We start from the raw sequence: 17,744 nt of genomic DNA on the forward strand, positions 1-17,744 counted from the left end.
AAACTGTGCTCTCTGCGGTGGCCCACCTTTTGAAGAAAAAAAAGAATATTATAAAGTAATGAATAAAGATGAGGAACAGCTGCCACTGGCAAGACATTCATACACACACACACACGCAGATACCCAGGTGCACGCACACACTCACACACACACACACACACACACACACACACACACACACACACACACACACACACACACACACACACACACACACACACACACACACACACATGCTGGCACTGTCACAAAAACAGGCAACTGACTTATTTATTTAATTTTTTTTTTAACTTTTGGTAAATATTGATGTTTTGCTCAAGAGGAAGTAGATCTCGCCATGTGTCCGGGACGTTCACCACCGCACTCGCGGTGCGGTTTTTCAAAGTCAGAGTCCTGAGTGCTGCTTGCTCAAGAGAGCTTCAATGCACCTGTAACCGTCTGGTATATCGCCCCTCGAAGGTGAGGGGCAGGAGGCGAAGAAAAAAAAGGAGGAATAAATAAAATGGATGATTTGAAACGAAAACAGCTTTGGGTGGTGTGTTTCAATTCATCATTTTAATAAGACGTGCAAGGTTGATTATATGCTGTTAGAGTTTGACTGATCGCTATACACCTTCCTTCCCTCCTTCCTCGGGTTCTTAAATAGATGCCAGGAAACACAAAAAAGGGGCATTGTCAGCTCGGGCCCTCCGGTACAGTGCTAGAACATTCTAGCTCTGTTGGCTTGCCAATTGTCCTGACGTGGCACACTTTCTCACTTCCCATAGGTTTCTGCACCTCATGTTTATCAACAGGCGGGAACGCGGCACAGACTTTTCCAGACCAAGGTTGAGTTTTGGCTGTGAGGTGGATTTTTGTGGGTGGCCATTTTTCATATATGCATCCATGATTTTTTTCTGCTTCCCCTAAATACCTGTGGTCCCCACTAGTGCTCCTATATACCGGCCGAGGGCCTGTCCCACGTTGCCTTGATATATACACTCACACAAGCCCTGATTCCGGTATTTTGTGTATACAGTCTAACTTCTACCCAGTTCAACATGATTAAATGAGCCATTGACTGGACCTCCCTCTTCCTTTTGATTCCCTCCTGTTTTGCGTTACATAAACATGATCAGAACCAAAATGGCACCACACACAAGACCCCCCCCCCCCCCCCCATCCGCCATCCGCCATTTTGGCTCTATTTCTTAAAAACACAAGCACATCATCTGCATTCATGAGTGAGGGAAGAGCTGTTTGTGTGAATGAGGTGTGACCAGGAGTGAAACCATGCGTGGAGACAACATGGCCACCAACCACCTCCTCGTTGGCGGGAACAGAGGATGGCGGGCAGAGGGAAAGTGAAGGGAGAGAGAGTGAAGGGAGGGATGAAGGGAGAGAGAGAGTGAAGGGAGGGATGAAGGGAGAGAGAGAGTGAAGGGAGGGATGAAGGGAGAGAGAGTGAAGGGAGGGATGAAGGGAGAGAGAGTGAAGGGAGGGATGAAGGGAGAGAGAGAGTGAAGGGAGGGATGAAGGGAGAGGGAGGATTTGTTTCTCTCTCAGGTGGTCAAGTTCCTGTTGCTGGATGTGGTCTCTGGGCCGACCACACACACACACACACACACACACACACACACACACACACACACACACACAGACACACACACACACACACACACACACACACACACACACACACACACACACACACACACACACACACACACACACACAAACACACACACACACACACACACACACACATACACACAACCACACAACCACACACTGATATGGCCTTGCCGCCCACTTCCCAGAGCTTGTTTTTGAAATGTAGCGGTGGATATTTGTTGGGTTAAACCGCGGTGGAAGCCGAGGAATTAGGCCCTGGATCCGCATATTGATATGCATTTGTCTCTGACCTTCCCAGACGATTTGGGTAATAAATCTTGGGTTTTACGCACACTGAAACCAGAGGAATTTGGCTGGGGGCCTTGTCGAGACATACTGTAGCACACAGCGCACTCAGGAAGGCAATGCTATGTGGGGAAAGAGGGGGAAAAAAACAACACATGCCAGTCACTACGGCCCTCTGCCCAGCTCGTGGATTCCCATACGTTTCTTTTAATACATGAACCGCAGCCAAGGTGAGAACACCCCATCCAGGCTCCGTGTTTTGATTGGCTCGTCGGGAAGCTAGCTATGTCCGTTCTAAATTCTAATACTTACCCCGGCTGTCAGCGCACTGCAATACGATGATAACCGATGGCCTCACGCAAGCAAATAAAAACAGCAACGCCGTGTTGCGGCGGTGAGTCCATGGAAATAACATGAAACATTGAAAAATGGAAACTATTGCTCAAGATGGAGAATGTATAGAAATGTTTGCGTAATTTCCTCCTCGGTCGCTCTTAATCGTTCAGTTCCCCCCCTGACTTATAAACCATATAGACCGCCTCGTTTGGGTTGGAATGACCTCACAGGAACATTTGTCAGCCACATATCCGAAGAAATTAAAATCAGTTCTTCGGATTTAGGTCATGGGTAAGGAAGGCCGCAAGAGCCCCTTTGGACATGGTTTTGAAATGACCTGTTATTCATTGTTTAGAAAAATAACACAAAACTCGAGAATGTTGAAAGCAGTCATTAAATAGTGCCGGGAAAACCGAACTTTGAGCTGCTCCCTTCGAGAGGAATAAGTACTGTGTTTGCTATGCTTGTGTTTTTTTCCCACACGGCCTTGTGGCATTTGTGAGCGGTTGGAACCCAAGGGCGACTGTTTGCAGATCGGCTTCCTGGGTGAGTTATATCTTTACATGCAGGGCGGTGAAAAGGGGCTTTGACGTCAGAAGGAGAGACAAAGCTAACAGAATAAGAGGTGTGAAAGTGCATTTGTGTGTGTGCCTTCTGTCTGAGTGAGCTGCAGGTGGGAGTGTCAGGGTCAAAGGTCAGAGGTCAGGTAGGGAAAGAGGGGGGGGGGAGGTGGAGGTTGTCAGGCTAGGTAGCGATGGTGGTGGTGGAGGAGGAGGGTCAGAAAGCTTTTTAGCAAAGATCTCTAGCTGCAAACAAACACCTTTTACGCACGGCGGCCTCTCGAAGAAGGGGAGAGAGAGAGAGAGAGAGAGAGATTTAAATAGCTTAATGAAGGTAGAGATGAAGAAGAACATAACTGGGCAGTTGAGGATAGAAATATACAAATGTAGGAACAATGAATAAAACAATGAAGAGTAAACACTGAATGATGATGAGAGTCAAAACGAGAAAATAGAGAGACAGAGAGTCGCTGGTTCGTTCACAGGCTTGTGATACATGCGTGTCAACAGCGGGGTGATTCTCACACTTCTAGTTTCCATACTGTTCCCTGTCATGTAAACTCACCTTGCACCTGGCTAAGGCCAGTGGGTCAAACAGTATCACAGAGTAGTTGGGGGTATGAACCAAGACACGCCTTTCGTAATTCCTCCCTAGAGATCATCGGTGCAAAAATACTGAACAGGAAAATAAAATTCAAATATCTAAGGGCAGTCATTTGGAAATCAAATAGAACATTCGGGTCTGGTACCATCTAATCCTGCTCATTTTCCATGCATTATTTAGCCCAATTACATTTTAAATCGGTGGAAAATTTGTAATAATAATTGTGCCAACTAAATTCCCAATCATTTATCAACCACAACCACAGCTACGTAGCTACCAAGAGTAACTGTTATCATCATCATCCTCATTATTTAAGCATGATCTTCATCCTCATCTTCATCATCGCTCCTTTTCTTGGAGCCCACTTGAAAGAGCGGCCAATGAGTTCCAACACAGCTCTGATCTGACCATGTGTATTTTCATTTGAGGAAAAGAGCCGTTTAAGTACGTCCGATTTATTTGTGTTTCATCTCTGAGTGTGCACCTGGTTGACTCCACAGCAAGTAAACACAGCTAGTTCAATCAATTCTGATCAACACTAACAGAATCCAGCTGACTCCATGACACGCGTCTCTATACCGCTCACTGGGAAAAGGGGCAGCTCTGCACGCCTATGCGAATCCGCAAAACCACATCAGAAAACTCTTCTTTTTATAAATCCCTGTATAGATTAGTGTTTTTTCTATTTCGACCGTAACTCCATCGAGCTGATGTTTGCTGCACACACACAGGGTGTGTTTGATCTGCTCCCCCAAACGCGTGCACAGGTACGTGCATTCAGAGTCGCGGGTCGCCCGGTACAACCACTCATCTGTTGGCCACGGAGAGGGCCTTGGGCAGGCCGTTTTCAGAGGTTTATAGGGGCCTGACTCAAGGCTATTGGGTGGAGGCTGCAGAACCGAGGAGCATGTTGCACTGGGGTCTAATAAATCACGGGTTTCCGTTGCTGTAGCCAAACCAGCATTTGGGGACAAATTGGTTACAAAACGATAAATCCAAGACTTTTCTGACCGAGGTCGAATTTGGGACCTTTGATGAATTTGTGGTCGACTTGAATCCGATACATGCTGATTAACCCAGGCTGTTGAATAAGAAGCTCTGCTCCCATGGAGCAGCATTTCAGCTGAGTAACAAGAGGAGTCATGGCAAGTCTTAGATAAATATGATGGAAGCCTAAGATACAGTAATTATAAATTCTAAATGAATACTGTGATAAAGTAATAGTTTTGAGGACAATGACCAAGGTCGTATAAGTTAATGTATACTGGAATATGCTGGAATTGTGAAATTGGGAGAATCAACCAATTGATCAATAGTCTTTACAATGTCCTACAAAATGGGGGGCATTTTAGGTCAGAATCGGGTTACCTAGAGGTTAATTAGTTCAATATCCCGATAAGACCAACAATTATTCAATGTAGGTATTTCTCATACATTTATGCCCAAAGATGGAGCAATGCTTACTTCTAGTATAAGACTGTGTTACATAGTAATGACACATTTCTGCACCGGCCTTAAACTGACGGGAAGATTATTGGCCAATGATTGTCATCTGTAATTCCTTGCACGGTAATGGACAACTAGCTTCGGTTTCTGAAGGATTCAAATATTAAGGCAAAGCTCAACTCTAGCCACAGCTAGAACCCACACACGTTCGGAAATGCTATAGCCCGCATGAACCTCTGGTTTTATGCAGATGCCTCACAAAATCCCGTCTGATTTGCGTTAGATTGGGCCTTTAACCCCTTACTGTCCTAGAAGCTCCACCCATGTATGTAAACGTGACTTCACATAAAACATTGACCGTGCAACCGAGGTTTAAAATGAAGGGTGTCGCATGAAACTGCATCATTATGAGACTGAGCCCAGATAGCGGCAGGCATGGGTGTTGTCATCGACCAACCGTTCCACTGTAGCGCTCTGTTTGCAGGCTGCTTACACACCTCCTTCCACCTGGGGCCTTCCCATAAGAGGGCCACCCTTCATCCCGGAGCATGTTGCTCTGCTCAGACCGGTCCGAACTGGATCTTTTTTCCCCTCTTTCTTTTTCTCGCACCGGGACACAGCCGCCTCAGCATCAAACGATATTTTTAATCAAGTGGTCAGAAGCAATTGCACAAACATTCTAAAGTAGCTTAGGTCAACAGCGTGGCCCAGAGCTTGTTCTGTTCGCTGGAATGCTGCCGTGCACACGCCGAACAGGGCCCTCTTTGTGTCACCGTGCACTGTGCGCCCCCCCCCCCCCCCCACACACACACGCACACACACACACGCACACACCCCTAGCCCCCCACACTATACCCTTACCGCACTGCGCTGGAATCCTGTTTATTTGCTTTCATATTTCTCAACCTAGTTTGCGTCGGTTCCTAGAGTCGCTGGTGTGCGTTCGGGTCATGCGGCCCCGGGTTCTGAATGGGTTTTCAAGGCACGCGTTGTCTCTCGGCGGCGGCGGCGGCGGCGGGGGCTGTGTATTCATCTGGATTTTTTTTCGCTTTTTTTAAATCGATGCAGCAACAGCATGGCTCATTGACCCTGGGCTTCTTTTAAACCAGCGCCAAAGTCATTTTAAAACCAGCGCCATTTTATTTTAAAGTAGAGCATACTGGACACATTAAAGGTGGAGTTATGGGTCCAAATTAGACCCCAATTGCCCTACTCTCTTTGGGGAACATCTGATGTTTCGTTCATAACATATAAAGATTAAATCGCTGCCACAAGTAGGACCAGACCAAAACTCTGGGGCCTTTAGACTGGTCTCTCCTGGTCATTAATAATACCCCAATGATGACATTAGCAGATCATCCCATTTGAACCTCAAAGTAGCTTTACTTCTCTCAGTAGAACTTCAAAAGTTGAGGCTTACCCCCCGCCCCCACCTCACCCCCCCCCCCCCCCACCCCCCACACCATATAACTCCATTCCTAAAAGTCAATCATCTTTTTAAAAGACGTCTTCCTGTTATTGTTCCACTGGTTGAACAAGGTAAAAACAGAATGTAGTTCCTCCTTCAACCTCAAGGGGCAACCTCCAAAGCCTCGGGATCCCATCCCCTATTCTTATGCCGTTTCTGTGGTCCTCCTCATTTATTTCTCGTCAATCGCCTTATCCCACCGGTAATCTGTTATTATCCACCAGCGCCGTTGAGTGAACAAACAAGCCCCCCCCACCACCCTCCAATCTGCCAACCCCCCCCCCCTCCCTTGTGCCTCCCTCATAGTCTCTCTCTATTGGCTGAAAGAACCAAGGGCTCGCCAGCGGCAGCCAGGAAATATTTGTGCACCGGAGAGCGCAGACGATGAGCCAAGCGAGACTGCGAGGCCAACATGTAAAAAAAAACAACAGTGAAACACATCTTGACTGGCGGCCCAAGAAAACAAACTCAACACCGGAGAGATTAGAAAAAAATGGGATGTCCTCTGGAGAAGAAAAAAAGCTTTGTTTCTCCTCTCTTATGTCTAGACGCTTGTGTGTGTTTTTTTGGCTCTATCGCAGTAATCATGCTGGAGATATGTGGTCCCAAAGGTGAAGACTTCCAATAACAAGCTGTTCTCTGTTCCTCTCTCCTTTGCTCTCCTTCATACGGCCCAAGCGCTTTGAAGGATGTCTACTATGCTGTTCTATGGGCTCCAGCTCCCAGTGGAACATGAACTCATGCTACTCGCCCCATTGTCTGAACAGTTGGAATACCAGATTGTTGTCTACCCCGTGTCTATCTGTTTGTTTGTTTTGGCTGCTATTCCACTATTTACTCATGTAGGAGACAGAAATGACATGCCACTAAAACGGTACAGGTCGTGGTTCGTCTTGCTGAAGGATGGCTCCATGCAGGCTTGGGAAATTGTGGATTGAACCAAGTACAGGGCCGATGTAGAACAGGTGAACCATTATAGGATCCTGCCTATGGAGGTGAAGCACATACTAATTACTTATAATATGCTAATTGATAACATTCTGCCGAGAGAAGACTGTAGGAGGAGAGAATGACCCATAGGCCCCGAATATAAACCAAATATCTGTGCTGTGCAGCAGCTGTGGTGGTAACAGCTTTTCTGGCAAGCGAGTACAGAAAAGGATACTATTTTCCCGAACAACTTCTAGACCCATTTCCTGGCCTTGTACGCGTGACCGATATTATGTCTGACAATGGGACGGTGTTGGGGACAAACCAGCGACCTTGACACCGAACGTTTCTGACGTCTGCAGAACCCAGGGCCTCAAGCCCTTTGACTGTCTGTCGTTACCCTTTCCAGTAACCTAAGGAAATGCCATTTCTGGGCAGTCCCAACTAAATACCACATATAGCCGGCCCCTCCTAATACTGCCAAGGCTATGGCCTCTCTTGTTAATGGCCCCAACCAACGTACCGCACTGGGCGATGCGTCCTCCTGAAAGCCCCACACCTGCACAAACACATCGGGCAGCGGGTAGCTGGCCGGCCGACGGCCCCTGGCAGACTACACACTAAGCCCCCGTGGCCCGGAGAGAGACAGGAGAATAACATACCGAGGAAAGGTTATAGCGCTAGGTACTAAGCTAAAAAGCAGGACAAGGCCTCAGCGAGGACATTGCAAGAGGTGTAGATAAGAGAAAATGAATAGGCTGTGAAAAACGGGGCCAGACACCACACCGCACCGCCAAGAGAGCCCTGAGAGAGGAACGGGCTTCAGACACACACACACACACACACACACACACACACGCACACGCACGCACACACACACACATCCACATTAGAGCTAGTCAGTCTTTGGGTGCTGATGTAGCCTTCAGAGGAACGACTCAGGGCCAATGGTAAGTGTATACCCTTTTAATTTGTGTGTGTCAGAAGGGGAAAAAAACTTCATAATGTGTGTCTCAGTGGCCCAAAAAGGTATGGTCATGCTTTGTGAATAGATTTGAGGAAAAAAAAAACTCCACCACTGTATGGATTTTCTTTTTTCTTTACTCATTAGTGGAGCATGACTTTGGTTTATGTGGAGGTCTTGTCACCAGGTGGCCATTTTGAAATTCCTCCCCTGAGGACAAAGCGACTCTGTGCTCTTCTGAAATCTGAGCCGGTGATAAAAGCGCGATTTGTGACGCAACAAATAAATCAAACCCATCATCACGTTCTTACTGTATAAATGTATTGAACAATTTACTAAAGTCAGGAATTTATGAATTTATTGATAGGACTGCATTCAAAATGAATAATAAATGAATACATTATCAATACCTTCGTTGATTATTTACCAAGAAAGTTGTATGCATCCAGTTTTAGGTCACTTGTGTCTTAAGGCGGTGAGAAAAGATTGCCCCCACAACAACACATAACTTTGGGGAGCATTGGATGGAAAACACAACAACACTATGTTGTGTTAGAGTGTGGACAGAGTAACAACTTCGTAGAAAGGCGGTTGTAACCAGAGCACGGACAGGAGTCTCATTGACTCAGCTTGACACAACACCTAGTGGCCAGTCGTGGCTTGGAGGGTGCCCCCCCCCCCCCACACACACACACCCTCTTTCGAGGTGGTATACACAAGGCCTTATATTCAGCAGGGATCACACGACACCTTGCCCTTACGTAACTACTACACCACTCGATTCTTGTTGAGACCTGCCTCTTTGACCGTACACCGTGACCGGTGGAGGGGGATTGAGCTTATTAAGGCCCTGCTACTTACTACTGTCGCCCACCAGGGTTCTGGGCTCACCGTGTGAATACGTCTTGTACAGTACGTGGGACCATTTCGGGATGAAAAATGTATGGAGATGTGGAGCTCGTGTTCTGAGGATGCCGTTAAAATCGTTATGCACGATTTCAAAGCGCAGGTAATGACATCTTTAGTAAGGCTTCGATAAATGTTTGACAAAGTTAAAGATACTGTACGTGTGTATTCTCTACTTGTGAGTTTCCAGTGTGGGTGTGACAAACTAATAATAAATAAATAAATAAATAAATAAATAAATAAATAATAAACGTGTCAAGCTATGGTGCGAGCAGAAGTTCTTTTAAGGCTGACGTCTGGATGACGGTCTGGTTCCTCTGCAGATGAGTCACGGTCTGTCACAAGTTTCTTCCCACCTCCTCTTCGCTCTATCAGCACACTGCTGGTGGAGGAATAAAACAGTGTTTTGCATCTATAGATACGATCATACGTTGAAAAACAAAAAAAGTATGAAGCCACTCATCCAGCCATCCATCCGCTCTTCCTGATAAATAAAACACTGATGATGAGGAAAGAAAACCGACGACAATGGTAAAAGGACTGCAATAATATTACACTGTTCTGAGCTGTGGCCCCTCAAATCATCTCAGGTGCTACCTGCGGTCACCTCTGAACGTCCAACGTCCATCCAACATCCTCAAATCCTACTACCCCTGCTACCTGACCTCAAGAGACATGCATTCAAACTCGCAACCCGCGAGTGCTAGATGAACAGCGCTTTGAACTGGATGGCAAATGACCGTTGAAGTGCGTGTCTAGGACAACATCGACTGGATTTGATGCATTGATGAAGACCTCGGCGCTACTCTCTTCATGACGATGAAGCTGTATAGGGAGGACAGCGTCTCTTGTTTTCTGCCTCTCTCCAGCCGAAAACATGTGGATTTACTTTACGTTTGCGTAGAGAGAGGGGGGGGGAGTGACGGGGGTCGGAAGTGGGACGAACGTGTGAAATAGTAAGGTCTGTCTAGCTGTCTGGCTGTCGGTTTGACAGCGAGCAGAGCGATGGCACGCTCCTGCGTCACCACTTCCTCCGCATCCTACTGTGAACAGACCCCGCCCCTCGACAGAATTCAACCTCCGATGTTATTGTGACGGGAATTATGGGAGCACGTTTTTCCGCTCCCCCGTTTTCCGGCGGCCAGCTGTTGGTCCAGCTGAAGAATCTTCGAGCCAGGTGTTGAATATATGTGTTGAATATATGACGCAGTGTTGTTGGTTTTCACAGCCGCCATTTTCCAGAGTTCACCGTCGTAGTCTGGTATTGCCCCTGGAAAGAATTAGCTAATATCAGGATGTGGGATTTGGGCGACAAAGGTCAAAGGGTAAATGAACCCCACCATATACATTTTGTTTGTTGTTAGGTGGCTAAATGTTAATAAAGCATCAGTGATACGGTACACACAATAAAATGATTGTAGGCCTACTGCGTTAGATGCTTACAACTGACATACAAATAGGGTCCACTGGCAATAGACCACAAATGAACCACAATGACGACAATAATCGTTATTGTAATGAGTCTGACCGAAACGTGAAGGGAAGGTAAGCTAAGGACAGAGGGGGGCGGGTGGGTGCATGGGAGGATACAGCTTGACCTTTCACCCTACAAACATACGGAGTCCTCACACAGCAGCGCTAGAGCCAGTCAGACAGGGAGGGGTGCTTGCGAGCTTCTGCAGAACTACATATCTGGAAACAATTAGAGCTGAAATGGGCAGAGAATACTGGGCCATTTCTGAACCTCAGCAAAAATGTTCATCAACCATCTAGAAACAAGAAATAACCTGCAACGCAATCATACATCGACAAATGCTATGCACTATACTAAGCTATGCCATGTAATACAATGCTAAGATATGCTATCTTATGCTAAGAAATGATATGCAACTACATTATGCTTTACTGTGTTAACTAACGCTAAACAAGTATCTCATTCCAGTAGCAATTTATAAAGCAGCAATTTACATGAGAAAAACACACTTATTATCTTTTGTTTTAATAGAGTAGATCAAAAGAAGAGTGAATTTATAATGCAGACCACAAAACAGGGTCCTACAAAACGAGCTAGGAATAGCACAACCACCCAGAGGATTGGGTTTCAGGACTAGTTTGTTCCCTTGGTAACTTCACATTAATAATTCAAAGGGAATAAAAATGGGGGCTTTGTGGTTTTTCAAGACAGTAGAACTCTAGAATAGATCTATCGCAACCTTCAGTGATCTATAGGTCTAGACACTAGGCAGACGCTGGGGCTCCCACTCAAAGCCAAGAGCCCGGGCCGAGTTTCAGCAGTCAAGCCAAAGCACTAGCATTAACGAGCGCTCGCTGCACACCCCACAAACGTGAACTCCTGCCACTTGGACCTTGTTGTTGCAGGGCTGAGAAAATGCTTTAATTGTGCTGGTGTTGCTGCTAAAGCTATAACTGAACTTTTTACACAAAATGTGCTAGTTTCTGAATGCTGGAAAGCATATGAATTAATCCATTCATTCATCATTTATACATCGATTTATAAATGTAATGATAGTAAAAAAAGACACCTGACTGTAAACCCAAACAGAAACTCAGTTAAAAGAAAGCACAAAGTGCTACCTTTATGTCATGTAATTGAAGGTGATGTTCTGACCTGGAATGCCATGCATTACAGTTTTAAACACCTGTTTTTAACACAAACCCTGCAGAGTGAAACGTCAAAGTTTTTTTCTATGATTGATGTAACATTTTTCTTGGCAGAGAATTAGAGAAACCGGCAGTGAGTGATTAAAGCTTATGTTTTTATTTGAGGCTTATACAGGAAGCTAATTAGCAGGGGAATGCATCCCCCATGCCAAGCTAATAGGCAAAGTTAACATTCTTTTAGGGATATATTTATACTCATTGATGTGGGACTGAGGATGGATTGGACCAAGTGGATTGGTCCTTTCCAAAACAACAGCTTGAAAAGAGGGACAGGTTGTTCTCTTCACCATATTAAGAAATAATGACAGAGCATATACATTCTAGCAGATGTTTTTTATCCAAAGCGACTCACAGGGAAGTGAGGCGTGCCATTTAGGAAAAAGTAAGGGTTAGCCATCGTGCTCTGACCACAGGTCGGGCTGCGGACATTGTAGATCGAACCCAGAATCCTTTGGTTGCGAGTCCAAAAACCGAGCCACTACGTTCATATTCCAATCCTTTCCTTTGCAGGCCTCTGAAGAAGCATTGCTTTAAAGCTCTCTACTACTTGTGTGGGGTTTGTAGTGCGGTTGCCATGGGAATGGGAGCGGTGTGTGGCAAACCCCATGGACAATGTGTGGATAATGGAATACTGTCCCAGGCCACGAGGAAACTTTGTTGTTATACTTTTTTCGTGGACACCCAGCGAGGGCGAGCTTGGTGTTCCCTGTAGCGGCTCGTCGTAGGTGGCAGTTTGTTCCAATTGTTGGCTTTGGTGCCAGGAAGCCAGTGGACCAATGACAACGCACCATGCATGCCATGCTCGGAAGTAGCTCGGAAAGTGAGCGAGACGCCGTCGGTTCGGCGTGAGCCGCTTCTCCCCGTGTGTTTGACCGTGTCGCCTGCGGTATCGCCAGGAAGTCGGTCCGGTGTGATATATTTTCGTTCCGTTTTTTTTTCAGGGAGGTTCGTCTATCTTTAGAAGCTTCCATAGCTAAATAAAGAACAGAGTGAATGGAGTTCAGCCCCGGCGGTGGATCTCACTGTTTAGGAAACACGATGGCCTCCCAGACTCACTCACTTCCACCTCGATGTGTGTGGCGGTGAAAAGAAAAAAATAGGGTCTCCCGCCGTGATGGAGTTACAGCTGTTTGTTGAAAGAGCATGAACCCTAACTCTTCTTTAGTGTCTCCAGTCTAAACACACGCTTTGAATAAGCAATCAGCCAGATAGTTCGTTCTCTCCCCATTGGCTATTTACCCACCACCACCCACACCATCAACCACCACCCACATCTTGATTGTGATATGTCTGACACAGAAATCCTTCTGTATCTGAATCTTGCATTCTTTTTTATGCATCTTTCTTATTCTACTGCCATTAAATCCTCAATTAGCAACAAGTTATTTCACAAAATCCCTGTGCTGACTACGGTACTCAAAGTTTTTTTTCACAAAACGGAAAACTTTCCCTCTCCCTCTACATTCCGCTGGCCTCGAAACCAGCTCGCTTAATAGCGCTGTTTTGTGCGCCGATGTGTCTCGAAGCAATCGGTTTCTCACGCATGTATCCAGTCTAAACACTTGCACTGTTTCCACTACACACAGGCTTTATATAGACAGACAGTTTCCAGCCAGGTTTCCTGTGACAATCTCTCTTCGGGCCCGCCAGCCTCCCTTGTCAGAGCTCACCAGATACCCCGGCTGTCAATTGTTGCTTTCTGCTCAGTGATAACTAGACCGCATGTTATGTAGCGGTTTTAGCGAAACAGTGGCCCCTCAAAGGGGTTTTCAAGTCTTGCCTCACATTCAACCGTTCACACACATGTTAATACACCAACGGTGCAGGTCATTTGGAGCAGTGAGGGTTAAGTGTCTTGCTCAGGGACATTTCAGCCCTGAGCTAAGAGGGAGTCGGGATCAGACCATCAACCTGCCTGTTGCCAGACAACCAGCTCTAACAATGCCGCCACACTTGTAGCGACATGTTAACCTTTAGAGGATGAAATTAATGCACTATCCATCATTCTTTCTCTAATAACAACCCGACCTTCCGTATTTTTTCACTATGTTGTGATTCATGGATATTATATTCCCTGTGTTTCATTATAAAGTATTTATTTAAGATATGTTTACCATATATTTTGCTGATGATATGTGAATATTCCCGTCAGAGCCATGCAGGAGCCACAAATTGGCGTTTAACTTTACTTTTTCCAATACGTTGTAACTATTATTCTTTGATTCGGTTCCACGTTTAATGTCTGCTTGCAATTTTTGCCATCTTAAAGAGCACATCTGTCAGATTGGATGTCATGAGAAACTGCTTAAAAACAGAAACCGAAGCCTGCCTCAGTGTAAACGCTGCCCCCTGTGGCCACCTTAGGTCCTGCCCCTGGGCCCTGATTGACATTCTGCCGGCAGTTCAAAGGAACACAAAGTATGCAGCGAGAGAACTCATTTTAAAAGTCCTGGTGTCATGTTCAGTTTACCCAGCGGTGTATGGACAGTTGGTTTTGAAGGCCGGGGTCCAGGGAACATTTTTGGAGAAGGCTGCCAGGTGCTGTTAATAGAATTTGCTTAAAGAAGGGGAGAGACCTGGACGAGGATAACACAACCCTGGGCTTCAAACACGGATCCGATTTAGTTAAAACATTTGGTGTGTGTATAAATATTTTTGTCTTTGGCTGGTTACAGACACCTCGGCAGAGCCACATGAGTCGGCCATTGCCAAGGAATGTACTGCTGGCTCGGTCTGGTCACTGGTTGGTGGGGGAGGCAGCCATAATTCGTTATTTTCAAATAAAATCGTACTACGAAAACAACCGTCGGACCACTGCTCCAAAGAAATGTCCTGACAGGGTTTTTACCGTAACATATTTGTTTGCGTTTGATGGTATGTAATGACTTTGGTAGAAACAAACAAACAAAAAAGCTTTGACAGTTCACCTAGATGTGAAATGAAATGAAAAAGGATAACTGTTTTTGGTTGTTAATAGTGCTGCAGTCGTGGTTTTGGGTGAAAGAAGAACAGACAATGAATTGCAGTTTGAATAGGTGTAACAAGGTTCTTGACTCCCTGTGTGGAAGATTACTAGGTCAGAAGGGAAGAAAAACACAAATTATTTTAAAACATTTCCTAATTGGCCACCGCTTTCACATATAACACCGTTACATAACACGGTTGCAATTATGCCTTTTGCTCCACCCAGACTATAACAGGTTTCAAAATGCCTCTATTTATAAAAACACACAAACACAATTGATTCTGACTTAGTGGTAGAAGTTAAAACGTTTCCAGTCAAATCAAACCTCGTATTGGTTCCAGTGAATCACCGCAAACAGAACCGGGAAGGTACCGCTCACAGACCGCTCCGTTCTCCTTTGGAACGTACCGCTCACAGACCGCTCCGTTCTCCTTTGGAACGTACCGCTCACAGACCGCTCCGTTCTCCTTTGGAACGTACGCTCCTGTTTTTGTTATTTGTTTGTTTGCGGAATGTCTGAGCAGGTTTTTTTTATTACTTTAAAAAGCGTTGGAAACCCATGAGCAAAAAGGACCAAACTAGAACAGGGTTGCCAAAGCAAACAAAAACAAAAAAAATTGAACGGTGAAGAAAGAAACAAATGAGAAACAGGGCTTCTCTGTGACATCACCGGGGTCAGTGACATCATCACTAATGGTCTGATGGATGGAGGTCGGGTCAGGACAGCTGGGAAGTTTCAGGTCGGGTCAGACCCGGTGTCGTCACCGGTCTCCGGGCTGACCCGCCGCATTAGACCAGCCGAACGATGTCGGAATGGCAACGCCGTCATATTTTTAGAACCGTTGACATCATCCAACAGTTCCTCGGCCCTCCGGGGTGTCACAAAGACGTCGCTGTGGGGCTGCGTCTATTTTCACACACGCCTGCACTCTCACGGAGGGTATAAGTCACTGTTCAACCTGACGACAAAACTCCCAAAAGAGTACATGTGTCACCAGAGCTAAATTCGGTTGCCGATGCCTATAGGCTATCCTTGGGTCAGAAACCTGCCGGATGTATATTCACCTGCCCGGCGGGGACACAACACAGCACTGAGTACGGCTCATGAGTCGTGACGTCACGACCCTCCCTTCGGTGCAGCCGCCAAATGGAACTTCCATTTGGCTCCATTGTTGTCAACCCTTGGATGACCCAGGCGTCTGTTCTTAATAGCGGCGTAGTTGTAAATAGTTTAACAGTCAGCACATATGTGGTTGTTGGATGACCGGCACACACTAAACACTGGCAGATCACTCAAGCACTTTCACCATTGAGTGCTTTCCGTGCACGCTTGTGTTTGGTTCGAACGGATCAATTCAAAGGGCGTATTCTTGGTGTCCATAACAGCGGATGTTGTGATTTGGGACTATAATTATTTATTAAAAGTGAGGTCTGCAAAATATGGAGATGAGAGCGCCTATGTCTGAGTATAGTATTTGAATATAGCGTAGCCATCGCTGGGCTATACTTAAGCATTCCACAAGCAGGTCTGCCACACACACACAGACACACACTCACACACCCTGATGTTCCCCTCAGGCTATTACAGTGCTCCAGACATCCAACTCGGTACTGAGGGAAACCACAAACCACTGGGAAGACACGACCTAACACATCCAACCGGCTTGTTAAACAGCAGATTAGGGAGAACCACGACCCCAAATCCATGTCAGTGTGGTGAGCATTCAGCGTGAGAACATTGCCACACCGACCAGCAGGCGGTACAGTTCAATCAGCTGGGGACACCAATTAAGAAGCAATCCACCTTGATGAGCACTTCGTTAAAAAGACACCGCCGCAGTGTTTCATTAACGGCCTTAAGATTGCCGTACAGTACAGTGGTTAAAGAGTTTTACAGCCTAAAATGTCTAGACGGTATCGTCATTGTTTTGTGTCAACATTCAAACTAATGCATAGGCCTAGGCGAGTTCAGTTGAACTCGTGTTTTTATCTCTGTCTTTAGAGCACAGAGTGTTTACTTCATTGTGGTTTATTCTATTACAAAGCCTACAGTAATGGAATTCAGTTCAAAGTAAGTCACATGTGACTTATCACCAGTAAAAAGTAAAAACACTGGAAACAGGATTACAACCCTTGATGTACTTAGCATATGCTCTGCTTCCTTCTGATAGGCCTACTGAGGGGGTTGAACCCGATCCAACGAGGCTGTCCTGGCAGTGAACACAGCAATACTCTGCATCTTTCACCACTCCATGACTTGCTTTGACTGGGGCACACCAGTCCAGCTCCCTCACACGCAAGCAAACATGTGCACGCTATCCCTCTACGTGCGCTAGGGCCAGGCTACTTTCTCTTTTTTAATAATTGCTGTATGCGGTTTCCTTGGTCAGACGGCCTCTGAGGAGTTCCTACTGTACCGGGCCAACGGAGTGAGACAGAAAGAATGTGTCCATATTAGGACAGGAGAAGCCTCCCATATATGGAAAAACTTCCTCCGTAGTAACGATGTAGGTCTGCTTGGCCACTCTCTTGCATTCTTCCAGCTCTCGTCTCTCTGGGAGTTTTTCATTTCCGATTCGCTGGATCGAAATCGCACGGCTCCGCCTTTTATGTGAGTCCCGCCAGGTGGTGTGTGTGATGCAAAGAAAAGTATACACAAACCTCTGTCTGGCCTTTTTTATGCAAACCTCAGGTCTGGGGGTTTGATGTAGTAGAAAAAAGCCTGGCCTGGGATAGTGCATATCGACACACACACACAGACACACACACATACACACACACACACGCGCACACACACACACACGCACGCACGCACACGCACACGTACACACACGCATGGAAACATAGACACACACAAACACACATGCACATAGACACACACACACACACACACACACACATTCAAATTGCCTTTTCAAGTTCATCACACACTCATTAGCCAGGTGAGAACATGATGTTTTTGTGCCAGAGAATGGGCCCTTCCT

Source organism: Gadus macrocephalus, chromosome 21 (assembly GCF_031168955.1).
Source record: "Gadus macrocephalus chromosome 21, ASM3116895v1".
NCBI classification, from domain to species: domain Eukaryota; kingdom Metazoa; phylum Chordata; class Actinopteri; order Gadiformes; family Gadidae; genus Gadus; species Gadus macrocephalus.